The 15,643-nt window shown below is 41.0% G+C and overlaps 1 long non-coding RNA gene across 2 annotated transcripts in view; it reads left to right on the top strand.

The window, feature by feature from the left end:
* Positions 1–15,643, top strand: part of LOC122823417 — a 119,895-nt gene that overhangs the window by 30,533 nt on the left and 73,719 nt on the right. For both annotated transcript variants that reach the window (XR_006369337.1, XR_006369336.1), the window contains one exon: positions 4,611–4,744. This is a non-coding gene — a long non-coding RNA (uncharacterized LOC122823417). The remainder of the gene's footprint in view (positions 1–4,610; positions 4,745–15,643) is intronic.

The following is a 15,643-nucleotide window of genomic DNA, read 5'->3' as shown; positions in this document are numbered from 1 at the left end:
GTGGCGCTCGGTGGCTTAGTTGAGGTTTTACGTCCTCGTGTGAAACCGATCAGATGCATATCATTTGGCTGCTGAAAGAGGAGCAAGATAAATAGTTGTCATCTTTATGGAAATGATGGCAAAATCTGCGGTTGAAATTTCTTTGGCTGACTGCAACAGTCGCCATGACTACAACAAAATGTTTCTACTCGATACAACACTGCAGTTTTTTCCTTTCATCTTCCAGACTTTGTTGCGTTGCAGTTTAGTTTGTGCTCTTGTGAAATTGCACTTTCTACTCACCAGGAACTGCTTTACGTTTTGTTGCATTACAACCAATAGAACAATGAAAGTATGAAAAGCATGGTGTATGTTTGTATTCATCTCTCTTTACTCTGATATCACTGGATCAACTGATAGACTTAAATAGTCACCCAGTTTGTATTCCCTTCCTACACAATTCAACTTGATTCTCATCTCCCTTCAGTGTTCTGCCTGGGATTTCTCACATTGAGTTTGATTTCTCCAGCTGAATTTGGGCAATCAGCAACCAGAATGCATTTTGAACAACAACGTTGATTTTCTGCGCTGGTTTTGAATTGTAGTCTGCCTATATAGGGTTGTATTTTGGTAAAGGCAGCGGAGAAAGTGAGCAAAACCATTCAGTCCATGATGGCCACGCTTCCAAATACTGAGCATTTAAAGACAGAAAAAGATGAACGCCTAAGACATTTCGTTGCTGGAACAGATGTCGTAGCCACTTTCAGTAACAGACGTCTCGCTTGGCTCTGCTCTTCTCTCTGCAACGGAGAATGATTGTTTATAGCGTACGCAATTTCTGGGTAGCTTTGAAGAGGAGCTTCCTTCACAGTCGACACGGCCAAACGTTAGCGATTGGGTAAAATCAGACCCTCTGAATGAAGCAAATCATGGAACCAGGCGCTGGCTTTTACCAGGCAACCTAATTCGTGAAGGGTCCACTTCTCCAAAATTCTGTCTCAGTAGGAATGCAGCTGTTCTATGAAATGCCTCAAAGGTCTATCAGAGAACAGCTAAAACTGACAGGCCGTTCAACAAGAGGATTAATCAGATATAGTCAAGTAGCTTATGGGGTGTAGTTGCAATGTCCCACAGTTCAGGATGGAAAGTCTGTCAAAGAACACCACAAATCTGGTCTTTATGGAATAGTGAGAAGACAAAAGCGATTGAAGAAAGATCAGAGGTCTTGCTTTCAGTTTTCTGGAATCCAGTTAGGAGACAGAGGTAAGATACGGGAGAATGTTCTCTGGTCAGATGAGGCCAAAGCTGAACCTTTCAGGCAGCAGGTGCAACACCAACAACACCTTCAACACACCATCACTGCAGTAATAGATGGCAGAGGCTGCAGAGGGACTGGTTGATGGGAAGATGAATGGAGCTAAACACTTCTTACAGTTCAATGCTGTAAAAAAAAAATCTTTGAGGTTTAAGATTTGAAACAAGAAAGCTAAAATTCACTCATGCAGGAACCTGACAACCATCTCATCCATTATGTGTTAGAGTCCTATTAAAACACACTAAACCTACGACATTCATGTGACAAAATTGGAGTAAAATCAGTAGTTGTGAATGATTTCCCATCTATGACCAAGCCACGTGTGTTCATGCACATTCCATGTACTCGCACTTGGCACCGCAAACCAAAAGGGAGAGGTGAGACGGCACGTCCGCAGATAAACCTGATCCTCTGCTCACAGAGGAAACCAAACGGCCTGTGGTAACCGTCAGCTCTGATGTTATCTGGGAGAAACCGATCTCCATCGGGTCGGGGCGAGTGCTTCGGCTTGAGTCGAGTAATCCAACCGCACACAGCGAGGAGTTGACATCTGCCAGAGAAGGGAAGTATCGGCGGCAACAGCACCGTTGTTTTCTTGACTTTGTCAGATTTGCGAAGTGAATGGTAATGTAGAGGATTACGGAGAAAAAGGGGAATCTGAAGTAGCTGTTACAGATACGTACAAACATGTTGACTGACGAGAAATCAAATTCACCAAGATCAGAACCATTCTTCAGTCTGCTACCTTTCAGATGTTCATAAAAATGATTTTCGGGCGTGCTGTGGTGGCGTAGGGGATAGCGCGACCCACATTTGGAGGCCTTCAGTCCTCGACGCGGTGGTCACGGGTTCAATTCACGGACCCGGCCGACGTTTGCAGCATGTCTTCCTCCTTTCCTGTCAGCCTACTTTCGAATAAGGGACACTAGAGCCCACAAAAGACCCCCTGGAGGGGAAAAAAATTAAAATAAAAGCGATTTTCTTTGTTTGTGTATTTTCAAGATGTTTCATTGACCTGGAAGTTTTAGATGTTCTCAAAATAAGTCACAACATAATTTACAAATGATATTTTTTAACATGTTTTTAGACAAAATATAATAAAATACCAACATGACCCCTGATTTTCCCATTTTTGTATTGCAGCTAAGTTGCCTACCAGACACCACCCACCCTTGGTTTGCGCATCTTTTGAGGTTTTGCTACAGAGTTCAGCAGAGAACCTGACATAAAGTAGAAACTCCCTTACAGCCAGACAGATTTAAAGAGCAGCGGTAAAAGCAAATGAGGTGGATTAGCAGTGCTTGCCAACGACTGATGGCGTTACCCGGGAAATGTCTCTGCTGCCTGGACGTTTAGCTGTTAGCATGTTGTGACAGTTCTGTCATTCAGCAACATTTTTTTAGTCAGAGGCCTCTCTGGATGCATTTATTTTTCTCTTTGGGATAAGGAAAGTATTTTTAAATTTCAAATTTGAATTGCAAACAAGGCATGCTTACACTGTTAAGACTCAAAGCTTATGGAACACAGCCAAATATTTTAATGCTTGGGCTTCGACCTGTAAATGATCTGGTTGTTACCAGGTTCTGAAATTCAAAATAAATAAATGTAAAAAATTCACTGAAGGTGTGCCAAATGTTACTTATGGACTCAAAAATGAAGCCAAAATGAAACAGTTTGTGGGACAAAAATGAAGCAGACTCAAATGCCATCCATCCACAGTTTAGTCTGGCCAACAAATGGAACAAAATGAGGCACATTTAGAAATTCTTGGCTGTAAGACGAGTGAAAGACCAGCAAAAACCTCTCTTTTCTTTTGAAAACGGGCAGCCATAAAAAATGACACTAATAAAGAAACTTAATTCATGCTCCAATTGTTATTGTCTTGGAGCAATACCATATCTTATTGTTGTCAATTTGATGTTGTTTGCCAGAATGCATTTCAGCGGCAACAAAATGAGTCACAAATGTCACATTTATGGCAATACTCAGTCAGAACATACACACTTATAAAAAACACTTTAATACTTGATTCTTTCATAAGAAACATTTACATAAATGTGTGTAACTTTTTTATTATGAAAGAAAGTGATTCAATTTGAAAACCTTGGCAAAATATTCATTGGGAAACTTATTTTATTTCCTCAATACACCAAAGTTCTGAGGAAACACTTTTGACACCCTACGCTCTAAAATCCTCTTTTTAACTCAAATACACCTTGTAGACATCTACCTGTCTCCGACGCCACTTCCAGCTGTGAGATGTTTGTATGTTAACACAACTGAAGTTTGGATATTGACTCTGCCCAGGACTTCGTATGTCTTCATTCTCAGACAGTCTTTGGTGGATTCTACTGGTATGGTTTGGATCCATCGTCAAATTCTTCTTTAGCATTTCATTTTTTTAATTGTCTCTCATCCCTAAAGCGCCCTCTATGACACAGTAGCAGCTATGATAGATTATATGATGCTGCAGACCATGACACTTTGTCCTTCATGATTTCCAGTTGCGATGGCATCCTTTAGTGGGAACGTTGTATTCGGTCCAGTTGATTCATTTTTACACTCATTTGACTAAAAACTCTTATTCCTGATAGCATTAGTCCTGGTCTTTGTCTACGTTCTCTGTGGTATGTTGTTTTTAGAGCACCAAATGCTTCCCTCCCAACACACCTCTTTCAGCATCTTGCAGTCTGCTCTCAGGATGAACTTCCTCGGACAGCCAGGCCTGGAAAACGGAGGCAGTTGTTTTGAACGTCCTCCGTTTCTCGACTATTTTCAGTGGGCCGATTCTAAATTTTGTCGGTCTCTTTAAATAACTTGCCAGACTTAGAAGCTGCTAGATCTAAAAGGCCTCAAGTAGCTCTGCGGCTCTTTCCATGGTGGTCAATCTCACTTTAACAGTCTGGAACACACAAACAGCTAAATGTCTGAGGCTTGAGCTGGCCAAGCCGTCAGAATGCTGAGTAGCTGTTTTCTCATCATCTGCCCCTGATTTGATGCACCTACATACAATATCAGTGGGGAGAAATGTTTCCGTGTCCTTATCCGTAACTTTAAGTGAGCTAAATTTGTGTTAGCTTTCCAAATATCTTTTGAATTCTTGAAATGTGTTATTGACATCTGGATACTAAATAGCTGCATGTCCATAAATGTTAAAAAAACAAAAAACAGCTTGGTGAAAAGGTGAAAGGGTTGGTTTTTCACTTTCAGGGGGAAAACAGTTTACATAAGAGGCAGGATACCTGTTTAAGACTTCATTTAGCTCTGCACTGCCAATAAACACCCTCTGAACCACATGTTCTCTTCTCTCTTTCAGCACTCACACCCTCGGCTTTCGTTCTGGCTCTGGTTTCCACTTTCACACACCGCAAAGACCCCCTGATCCGACCTGAGCTACCCACACTGCAGCAGATTGGCTTCCCCGGCTGTCCGGGGCCAGGACGTGCGTTGGTAAGCGGCATCAGAAACAATAACTGGAGTGACGCTGAAATTGTCAAAGGGGGGAAAAAAAACAACAAACAAAAACAACAAAAGATCACATCTGTTTGCGTTTCCACTCGGTTTGAAACTCACAAATTACAGAGAGGTGGACCGGTACAAACCACGAGCCTTTACCCCGAGGCAATAACTTCCACCAAAATACTGCTGCGTGTCTTTGCTGTGGTCGACGCTAATACCACTCTGTTATGTCTCCTTCTCCTTCATGTTAATGCAACCTATTCAAATAAATGATGTAAGGGGTTTATATTTGCTCTCATGGCAACGGCTATAACGCAAGTTCCTGTGGTATCAAATAAAACTGATACCGGTAGCTGAAGAAACCACGGCCTCTTCAAACTCTTCTGAAACAGAAGGAAGGATGGGGAGGAAAGGGAGAAAACATTTAAACAATGTCAGTGACTGTAATCATATATAAACTTTTAGATTTCAGTGCAACAATATAATAAAAGACATTAACACACATTTTATTATCTAAATATGGCTGATGTTCCATTTAAGGCCCGGTTGACTTCATGTAACTGTGATGTCAATTTAGCAATGTTTTTTTAAAAATGGGGAGAACAAACTCTAACATTTAAACAATGTTTAAATGTAACATTTTAAACAGCACATCTAAAAACACATTTTATTATCTAAATATGGCTGAAATGTTGAGTGATTAAATGGGCTGTAATGCCTTAAAGCATTTTAGATTTTAAAAAGATGATTTTATGGGCAAAACAGGACTGATAACCCATATAAATTAGCCATCAATAAAGGTTTGTGGACACATTTGGAGGGGATTTGCTTAGTAGCGTTGCAATGTTGTATTTGTGTAGAATGAGGCTTTTAGCTAAGTACTGTTTTGGTCACTGTTCAAGCTGGCTAACATGTGATTCTCTTCACCCCACATATCAGAGTGATTTTACTTCCAAAACATTTGATTTGTACATGAAAACCCCAGTCACAGCAACATCGAGGGCTAGCATGCAATTCCTGGCTGTTTCACTCAATAACTGTGAAGATCTGTTGAAACTTTAGGAGGAACCGTTCAGTAGAAGTCCTATTTCATTGTGATAATTGCTACCGAATATTTTCTAATTTGAAGAAGAAAATACAATCCTACTTTGTTATTTAACCAGGTAAGGTTTGTGGTGGTGAAGGAGAGCCCACAGGTCTGGCTTTCTGAGATTACCTTCATGCTAGCTTGTCATTACCGTTCTTTTGGTCACAACTATATAACGGTCGCTTTTCTCCGGAACAGTAATGCTGCTAACACTGATGCTGTCTGGCATGTTGTAAAGCTAGCATTGATGGAAAGGGATTATCTTCATGTTTTGGTTTCAATTATTGCAAATGAATTTTTAAGGAGTGTTCATTCAGTGTCAAATTATTAGGTTTAGATTTTAAACTCTGGATTTTAATCAAATATTCCTAAAATATTTCTATAGTTTAGCGCCCATGAAGAAGCTAATTCAATGTTGCCCAGCTAGCAGCAGCGACAGTGAGCAGGAATATTTTCCTCCAGTGTTTGTGAATGTTTTTTTAATTATTATTATTATTAGTCACTTTTTATTTTTCTACTGGCTGTACCTAAAATACTGCCACACAAATGTTAAAGGTTCTCGGTGCTAATTAAGACCAGATAGAGTTCCCCTCAACAAGAAATATCTTTGTTACTAACATAAAATATGTCAAATATTTACCACATTCTGGGGGAGTTGTAAGTTTTATTGGAAGTTGAACAGCTTAGAAATATCTCATTTGACATCAAAGTGGTGACTTTACCCTCCACTGCGGACATAACAGCCTCCAAGCTGCCAGTGCAGTTCTTTCTCTCTTTCATGACTTACTCCAGTGGTGATAAATTTCCGCAGTGTTTCACCACTGTTGTGTGAAATACGTCCGCTGTTGCCATAGCTCAATTATTGTTGAGGAACCCTGCAGAATACCTGGTAACATTGTGCCTTTAAACGCCGTGCTTTGACTCGGCGGTTGCATTCAGTTCACTTGTTTTCCACGCCGCGCCGTGCCAGCGCTCCGGTTAGCGGCAGAGCGCTCTCTAGGGGCATGACTCTCTTTGGTTTTGGACCTGAGCGGTCTTCCTTCTATTTAATGAGCCCTGTCTTGAAGAACGAAAGGGAGCAGGGAGGGAGAGAGAGACAGAGTGGAAGAGGAACATTTTCTTTGCTCTGTTCTGTCTGAACATCTGCATCTGTGGTTTTCTCCTCTGACGGTGCTGTGGTTTCGGGAGTCATGCCCTTTAGAGGATCTACCTCTGCTCTGAAGTCTAATGGCAAAATGGGCGGGTGGGGGATGAGACTCAAATACACACTGGCAAAATGTGACATGTACACTCACTAAATGATTGATAGAATATAAACAAGAGACAAAAGAACACTTATTTGGTTAGTAATAAGAAGCTCTAGGTTGACTGAAAAACTCTTACGCAGATTGAATCATTTGTAATTAAGAAATATGGCTAAATGAGTTTTCTGTAATATGTCTCTCCCTGAAGTGGACGCGAAGCACTTTGAAATATGGCTCTTCAAGTGCTAAATGGTACCAGGCTTCACCACGGTAACCAAAACACCATGCAACATTTACACTACAGCTTAGCATAGGACCATGGCCAGGCGAATGCAGGACCGCCGTATGGAGAAATAATCATTAGATGGAAAGCAAAGAGAATTGGAAAGGAAGAGAGATGTAAGTAAGAATGAAGCTGTGCCACTGCTGCCAAAGACCTATCTCTGCTTTAAATCCTGACAATCCTGGTTGACTTGTTGTAGTTGAGGGAACCATAAAGAGTGCTCTCTAGTTGAACAGTCAGTTCATGACCTTAAACTAAGGCTTACTTAGGTCATACAGTTGGGCAATTAAGCTCCACCAGCAAAAAAAAAAAAAAACACAGGGTTTTGGAGTGGCCTTGTCAAAGTTCAGACATAAGTCTAATTAAGACGCTGTGGCATACCCCCTAATTTTGTTAAATACATTCCTGCAAAGAACAACGGGCCAATATCTTTCAAAAGTGATGCAAAAGACTATCACAATGGCCTAATTGCAGTTGTTGCAAAATTGTCAAGTTTGGGGGTGATTACTTTTTCTTTTTTCTTTTTTTACATAGAGATAGATTAGCTTTGATGGACTTTTCACTTTATAAGTGAAATCTTTGTCTTACATAAAATGTGTTCCATGATCTAAAGGAGTTAAGTGTAATAAGAAATCTGTAAAGAGACAAATACTTTTTCATGCCATGCATGTGTTCAAGGCGGTGGTTTTTGTGGGTCTTTATGTACCTGTAGGGTTTACCAGCACTTTCTGCGTATCAGAACCTTTCTCAAGTGTACGACACTTACTGGGACTTTTTTCCGGCTTTCTCTTGCCGTCAGTACCGTCCTCTGATCTCTTCACGGCTTGCAGCTCACAGCTTTCTTGTTGATGGAAAAAATATATACATATCACAAAACAGTGCCAGCTGTGATGTTGACTTGACTTCAAAAGGGCTCAAAGAAGACACGAACTGGTGTTGCGTTGGACAATAGCAGTAGCATTCTCAAACAGTCCTTCACTGCACAGGACAACGGAGGTTGGATTCGTAAGCTAGCATTAGCACAACTAATGGGGAGCCTCATCCTGCACAAATGCCTGTTGGTGGTGATTTTGCTGCCAAAACAGACATCAATAATAGCATTATACAAGGTGACCAGTGGCCAGACTGTTGGTCAAAGGATCAAGTGCAGATCAAGACATAAAGATTGATGGCAAGGCAAGTCTCAATGTCTCAGGATCTCAAGCCAATAAAATGGGTGTTTAGTGACTGATAAAAAAACAATTCCTGGTTTTTATCAAAGTCCAGAGGGTCTGAACCCTTGGCTATTGAGAAACTATTGCTTGTTGGAGGTATAGATTTTGTTGAAGTTTTAAAGAATGGATCTGATTTCACCCAATCACTAACGTTTGACCATGACATATGTAAAGCGCCGGCTTGATCGTGAAGGAAGCTAAGCTATGAAGCTTACCAGAACTTGAGCGCGCTACAAACAACCATCGCTCACTGCAAAAAGAGTAGTGCAGAGCTAAACAACATATTAGCCAGCAATGGAAACTTCTTAAACGTTTTTATTGCTCTGACTTTAATCGCTCAATATTTGAAACACAGACTGAATGGCTCTGCCATTACCAAACTACCACCGCAGGCAGACCACTATTCAAGAAACAGTGCAGAAACTCAATTCTCCTGTTTGCTGATTGGCTCAAGATAAACAGATATGAAAAAGAAAATATTTGATGACGGTCAAAAACAGAAGAAAACTGTGTGTTGATTGAATCCACCACAATTAGTGGCAAGTCTCTTTCGGTGATCTTTCCTTGATCGGGTAATACTTCCAAAGAACCAGATCATATTTTTTGAGCTGTTGGGATGTTTTCACAAACACCTGACCAGTTTTTGGCCAACTGGCTCATTGTAGCAGCTGCTACAAACGTTTTTTTAAGACTTCTGGATCTGTTTGTGTAGCACTGCTCAAACCATTGGAGGTTGGAGATCTCCAGACACAAAGCTCCTTGCATACTGGAGCTGATAAATAGCATGATGGTTCTTCAGCCAGACAAATGACCTGAAGGAACGCTGGACTGTCAGTGTAGTAAAGCAGAGGTGCGTTGTTTCTGTGACAGGCTGAAAGTAGAGAGGAAGAAGAGGAAGAATACAAAAAGCAAAAGGTTAACCAGAACACCAGAAGACCTGAAGCCCCTTCTTCAGTCTGTCAGTTTCGGTTAGAAAGGAGGAAGGTGACTGGTAAGACAGGGAGAAAAGGCAAGTGAGAAGGAGAAGTACAGGAAGCAAAGTAATTCAGCTGTGTCAGGTATACAGTATATGGTCAGGTTGAAGGAGAATGGAGCAGTTCAAGCTACCTGCAGCTGCCAGCCTAATCAAGGCAGAGAGGTCTGACTACTTCCCCTTTTTACTTTACCTTAAGTGTCTGGTAAGGACTTGATTTTCTGGATTTGTTTATTACAGCTACACTTCACCCAGTCACTGGTGCCAGTCATTTATTCATACTGTAAAAAGCTTTACAGCTGAAATCAGAAGTTTGCATACACCAAATAAAGATCTTGTGCTTTTTTTTTCCTCCACTGTCAGAAGTTAAATCAGACCAAACTTCTCTTGTCTTAGGTCAGTTAGCATTACCAAAATTATTTCTATTTGCTAAATGCCACAATAACGAGAATATTCTTGTGAGAGATAATGTATTAATGTCTTCAAAATCTTTTTTATTCATTGTTGTAAACACCTGGTTTCGACTGTGTATCTCAAGGGTTCTTCGTCTTCCAAAACCACTGCAAAATAAAAAACCAATAGCTTAAAGTCAAGTTAGTTTGCTGACCCTCATGGTCAAGATGAGCAAGAAAACCTGAAATTGCATGTTCTATTGCAATGGCATAATTTGTTCTGAAAACCTTAGAAAAATCAGTCCTGACGTTTGCTTCTTTCTGCAAAATAGGGAGAAAGTCCCATTTGAAGAAGGAGTTGTACCAAAAGTATTGCCGTCAATAAATCCTTTTTCCACGGATAATTGGGAGCGATGCCTAATCTGTCCTACCATCACAAACATAACCAATTGGTGTTTGTTCATTTTTACTGGTACATTATCTTGAGCTACATTCTTTCATCAGATGAGACAAAGATTGAGTTTCTTGGTCAGTGAACTCTCTAGGAGGATTTGGGAACCCTAAGCTTACTGTTAAGTACATTGGAGGTTGTGTGATAATGTGGGACCTTTTGTTTTTCTTCCAAATCCCTGGCATATTTAGTGTTTCAACGAAATCCAACCAGAACACCATAAATAGTTACAGCAGTCACGTGACCAGCCTTGTTAACCTCAGTCTTTACACCTTATCCCATAGAAAACCTGTGAGTTGTGGAGGAGGTTATACTGCGACAAAAGACTTTCATATTTCAAAGCTTATAACACATCTTTACTAGAGGTTCCGATAAATGTGGCCAGCGTTGTACAGCTGTACCGCCGCCCCTATACTGCACTATTAATACCCTTTTTCCCATAGTAGCCCCAGTAGAAAGGATTCCCATATAAAGGAACTTTTTTTCATTCTTGTATAAAAAATCTTTTTTGGGGTTTTGTTAATGTCAAAACATGGAAAATGTGGTCATTTCTTGCCATTAAACGTACATATTCTCCTATACTTTTGAACGATCACTCATACGTCATTGACAGGGGAAACTTAATGCAATGCACCGAGATCTTGGCAGAATGACGAGTGAGCAGCGAGTCTCGTGGGGAGCCTGGGGTTAACCACTAACAACCAGAGGCTTTTTCTGTGCCAACCATGCTGTGCTTTAAACAACCACTTTGCCAGCCCAGTGATCGGGGCTTTGTGCCAACTTCAAGGGCCAGACTGTAGCTGGGAAGCCACCAATATTCTTTGTTCACACATATGAAGAGAAAAACTCCCCCTCACCAAAAAAAGTTCTTTTTTGAAGCAATTTCTCTTGAAGCTTTTTCCATCACTTTTCCGTCTCGATCAATCCCCAGTCCCTTCATCTCTCCTTCCAGCTCACATGGAAGCCTGACGAGTGAGAAAAGGAGAGGGAAAGCAAAGCCTTGTCTCTGTAAGAGCACCTTTCAGTTCATAATCACCCAAATCAAGTGTATGTGCACTGACGGGCTGCTCTGCGGAGAGTTGCGCTCTCTGCCAGAGGGATGTGGGGAAGTTTGAGCCAGCACAACAATAAAAACCATTGTTGCATTTGTTTAGACATCTCATCCAAGTTTGTCCTGCCCCTCTGGAGCGTACGCCCGGGTTTGTCAGCCCAATAACGGCACCTAATTTGTTCGGAAGTAAAGAGGAATCACTGTGCGGCAAAAACCTGCACAACAAGCACTTTTGCCATTGCTGGACCAGGCCTTTTGGTGATTTAATTGTCACTGATAGATGGCGACATTAAAACGACTGTTCGTGCCAGCGACGTCTCGGAGCCATTTTAAAAGATCCATTTAAAAAGATGACCAAGAGCTGATGAAGATTATCCTAAAATCAGAGTTACAGCTGGGCAAAGTTTTGCTCTTAAACCAATCATCACGTTGGATCCCATTTTCCCCACACTCTGCCGTTTGCAGACAGGTATGTGCCAGCTGTAGGAAACTGACAGAGTAGTGAGCAGAGTGGGATTTTCCCAGAAACATTAGCCCCTCGGAGGACAAGGTGAGACTCTGAGGACACCTTTCCAAGCCAGTCCCGCTATTGGTCCTTTGCCACCTGGCTTCAGACCATGTCAAACGTCATAAATGTATTTGAGGTAAGTGTGGAAGAAATATAGACACAATTTTTTAAGATTGTATAGGCTCTATTGGTCTTTAGGTGAGATTGGTCAGACAGGAAAGTGGGTTGTGAGAGACGGGGAAGGCATGCAGAAAATGTCATCAGGACTAGAACCTGTGACGGCCGCATCCAGGACTAATGCCTCCATACATTGGTCACGCACTCTACCCCTGTGCCACTGCTGTGCTCTAGACACAGATAAATTTGTTGGTTTTCCTGGTAAAGATGCTAAAAGTACTAAAATAAATTTACCTTAAATCTAACTCCGTAATTTGATGAAACCAACTTGTATCTATAGACCAGTGGTGTCAAACTGCCGTATTCGAGGGCCAGTCTACTGCAACTTTTAGAGCCAGGTGTGCCGAAGCAGAGAGACATCTAAACATTGTAGCCTTTAAGGACTGGAGTTTGAGACCACTTCTATAGGCCAACTATTTATGCTCTCCAATAATCTTTCACAAGACTGAAACATTCAGAGCAAAGGGTCTTTGACCATTTCTTGTCCCATCCTTTGGTCTGCCGATCTACCTCTGTCACAGTCTTCAAGAGTTCATGTTTGATATCCTGATTGTGTCGTTGACCCATCCCCTACCTCTTGACCACCACCTTCGCCTGATCCTTGAATGCTCTGATTGTATTGTTCCCTGTGCCTTCGATCACTGCTTCATGTCTCTTGCACCACAGATTTTGGATCTGTTCTCCCTGCTCTGTTGCCAACTTGGTCTGTTTAGCTGACCACTGATCAAAGGTTTATGAACAAAGTGATTATTCACTTTCCCCCTGTGAAATCAAACCATTGTAGCGGCGAGTGTAAACAAGCTTACTTGGCTACCCGAGTCCCTGCTCAAGGTTTCACGACTCTTGGTTAAATCTTGGTAAAAGGACACTTTCCTCTTGATCTCTTTGAAAACCTCAAGTTTTTCAGCTAAGCAAGGGCAGAGTCTCCGAAGAGGAAAGTCTGGGAAACCACCCCTGCCGGGTAAACATTTTCTTCCTTATTGAATGATTCTTCCTGACTTCCTTATCTGTCACTCATCAACCTGCCTCCTACGCAGAGTCTGACCAGAAAGTCGCTCCACAGAAGCCAACCTGCTCTTGCTTGCATCTTCTTATCATTATCATTGCAAATGAAGACTGTTTAGCCTTTTTTGGTTTCACGGTTGCATTTTTCTTTTTCACAATCTCTTTTTGAAAAACAAAAAGTCCAGGGGCCTCATGCATAAAAGAGTGCGCAGTTTTCACACTAAAACTTGGCGTACGGAAAAATTTAGAAAAGTGCGCCGCACAAAACAAATTGGATGCATAAAGCTGTGCGCACTTTTCCTTCATAAATCCTAATTTGCAGGAAACAGAGCGCAGCTGCTGGTCCGCCCTGTCGCCACCCGTATATACGTATGTAAATTAGTATAAATACCTGGAAGTCTGCCACCAAGTGACGCAATAACCATGGCAACGTCCTTGTTTGAAGCAGTATAAGTATTTATAATAATAGTTATTATATATTTTATTTAAAATGTACTTTGAGGACACAGAATGTCATCTCACAAAAATAAAAAATACATTTTAAAGAAAAACAAAAACATTCAAATAAAATAAAAAATAAAGACATCCTGCAAATGCCTGAACAGTAACTCGTTCAGCCGGGATTTAAAGACAGACAGCGAGTCAGAGAGTCCTGTGAGTGGGGAATGTGGACGTTTATGCTGAATAATAGAATGATTCATGTCCATAAGGCGCATTCACAAGGCCGGCGACTCGACTGAAGGATGACTGCAGTCGGACCGGTACCGGTACCGCACGGCTCTTTAAGTTTTGCTCAGAGCTCCAGGATGATCAGTCTGAATTAATCTAAACGCTCATAAACCATCATCAACATTTCCCTGCAGATCAATATGATCTCTGATCAATCGCTCCCTCTGAATCCTTCCATTGACGATGTTCTCCATCAGAGCCAAAGCTCCACATTTACGCGGCAACCTTTGTGCTGCTTATTGATTGCACACACACCTTGATCACCTTAAAAATAATCAAACCTGTTGATTAATTATCATCAACAGGTTTGAGTTAATCTGCTGATCCAACCATGTTTTCTACTTTTAGTGAGAATGAAATGACCCCATACATGCATTTTATGCGCTTTGGCGCACGGACCAATGCGTTACATCTTTATGAGACAAAAACTGAGAAAAAGTACTATTTACATTTGAGTGAGGTTTTCAAACTTTTATTTTTATTTTCTCTATTTTGTGTGCATGTTAGCTTATTGTCTGAGGATAAATGCGGTTCAGTTTTATCGTTTACGTTTAAACAATAAAATATTAAAATTCTGAAAAACATCGGGTTTGATGCTTCTTGGTCTAGATGACACCGAATGTCATCGGATGTCAGTGTATTTAGGTGAGTTTTGACGCTTTGTAGTTTGATATTGTCTACAGAAAAAGTTTGCGTGGCTGCCGCCCATTTTCACGCCCCTGAAAAAGTGTGCGTATGTTTACGCAAGCTTTTGATGCAAAGTTAATTTTTAGACATGCCGACTTACGCGTAAAGTATGGCGCCGCACATTTTTTGTGCGCACGCACGCTTTATGCACGAGGCCCCAGGTCCTTTTCTAATGCTGTCATCTCTTGACATGGAAGAAGGTTGATTTTGTGTCTAATTCCTTGCTATGCTGACCTGACCATAATCATCCCACTGAAACACTTACTATTAATCCATTTTCAGTTTACTGGTAGCATTCACAACATCTCTTCAGATTTCAAGGCTCTTATACACTGTACCAAGGTTCACAGGACATTTGGAAAGAAACCAGACTCTAAAAATCTATTTTTATTCATTTAGTTATTTTCGTACCCTGTCTGGAAGTGTGGCTTCCTGTGTGCCAAGGTGAGGCCAACAGATTTACTCTCACAAGTGAAGCTTTGCAGCTTTCACCGTAATACTCCACTTGATGTTATATATATTATATAAAATCTCATTTGCAATTCCATTGGGTTTATTTCAAATGTAATGGATACAGAGATGAGAAAATAAAGGGTGAGAGGTGGGGAAAGGATTTAAAGGAAATGAGATTTGAGTAGGGGACAGATAAAGCATAGAGAACACACGTCAACACATTTGAAGACTGCATCTAAACCTCCGGAAAGAGAAAAAAACAGAACTGACAAACTACTGCAAACTAACTATTCCTTTTTTTCTAAACATAAGTATACACACAGATATAGTTCACTGCAAAATGTTACATAAACATCTCCATTTGTTGCCATTTGCTGAAATAAGGTAGATTTAGTCTGCAATGAGGCCTACGGCGTAAAACAGGAAAAACAGTAACTGTTGTGAGGCTCAAACTAAGGCGCAAACTTTAGAGGGATGCATGTTCAAGTGAGATTTCTCTACACACAGCTATCGCAAGGAGATATAACAGGGTCTTTAGTTACATGTGTCCGCATCACTGGATTCAAGTTAAAGTAGACATAGAAGAGCAATGGGCTTTGACATCGTGCATTCTTATAATGTGGAATAGTCAGCATT

Source organism: Gambusia affinis, linkage group LG20 (assembly GCF_019740435.1).
Source record: "Gambusia affinis linkage group LG20, SWU_Gaff_1.0, whole genome shotgun sequence".
NCBI lineage: Eukaryota > Metazoa > Chordata > Actinopteri > Cyprinodontiformes > Poeciliidae > Gambusia > Gambusia affinis.
The sequence above is the reverse complement of the archived record's forward strand: the minus strand, read 5'-3'. Positions and strand labels throughout refer to the sequence as shown.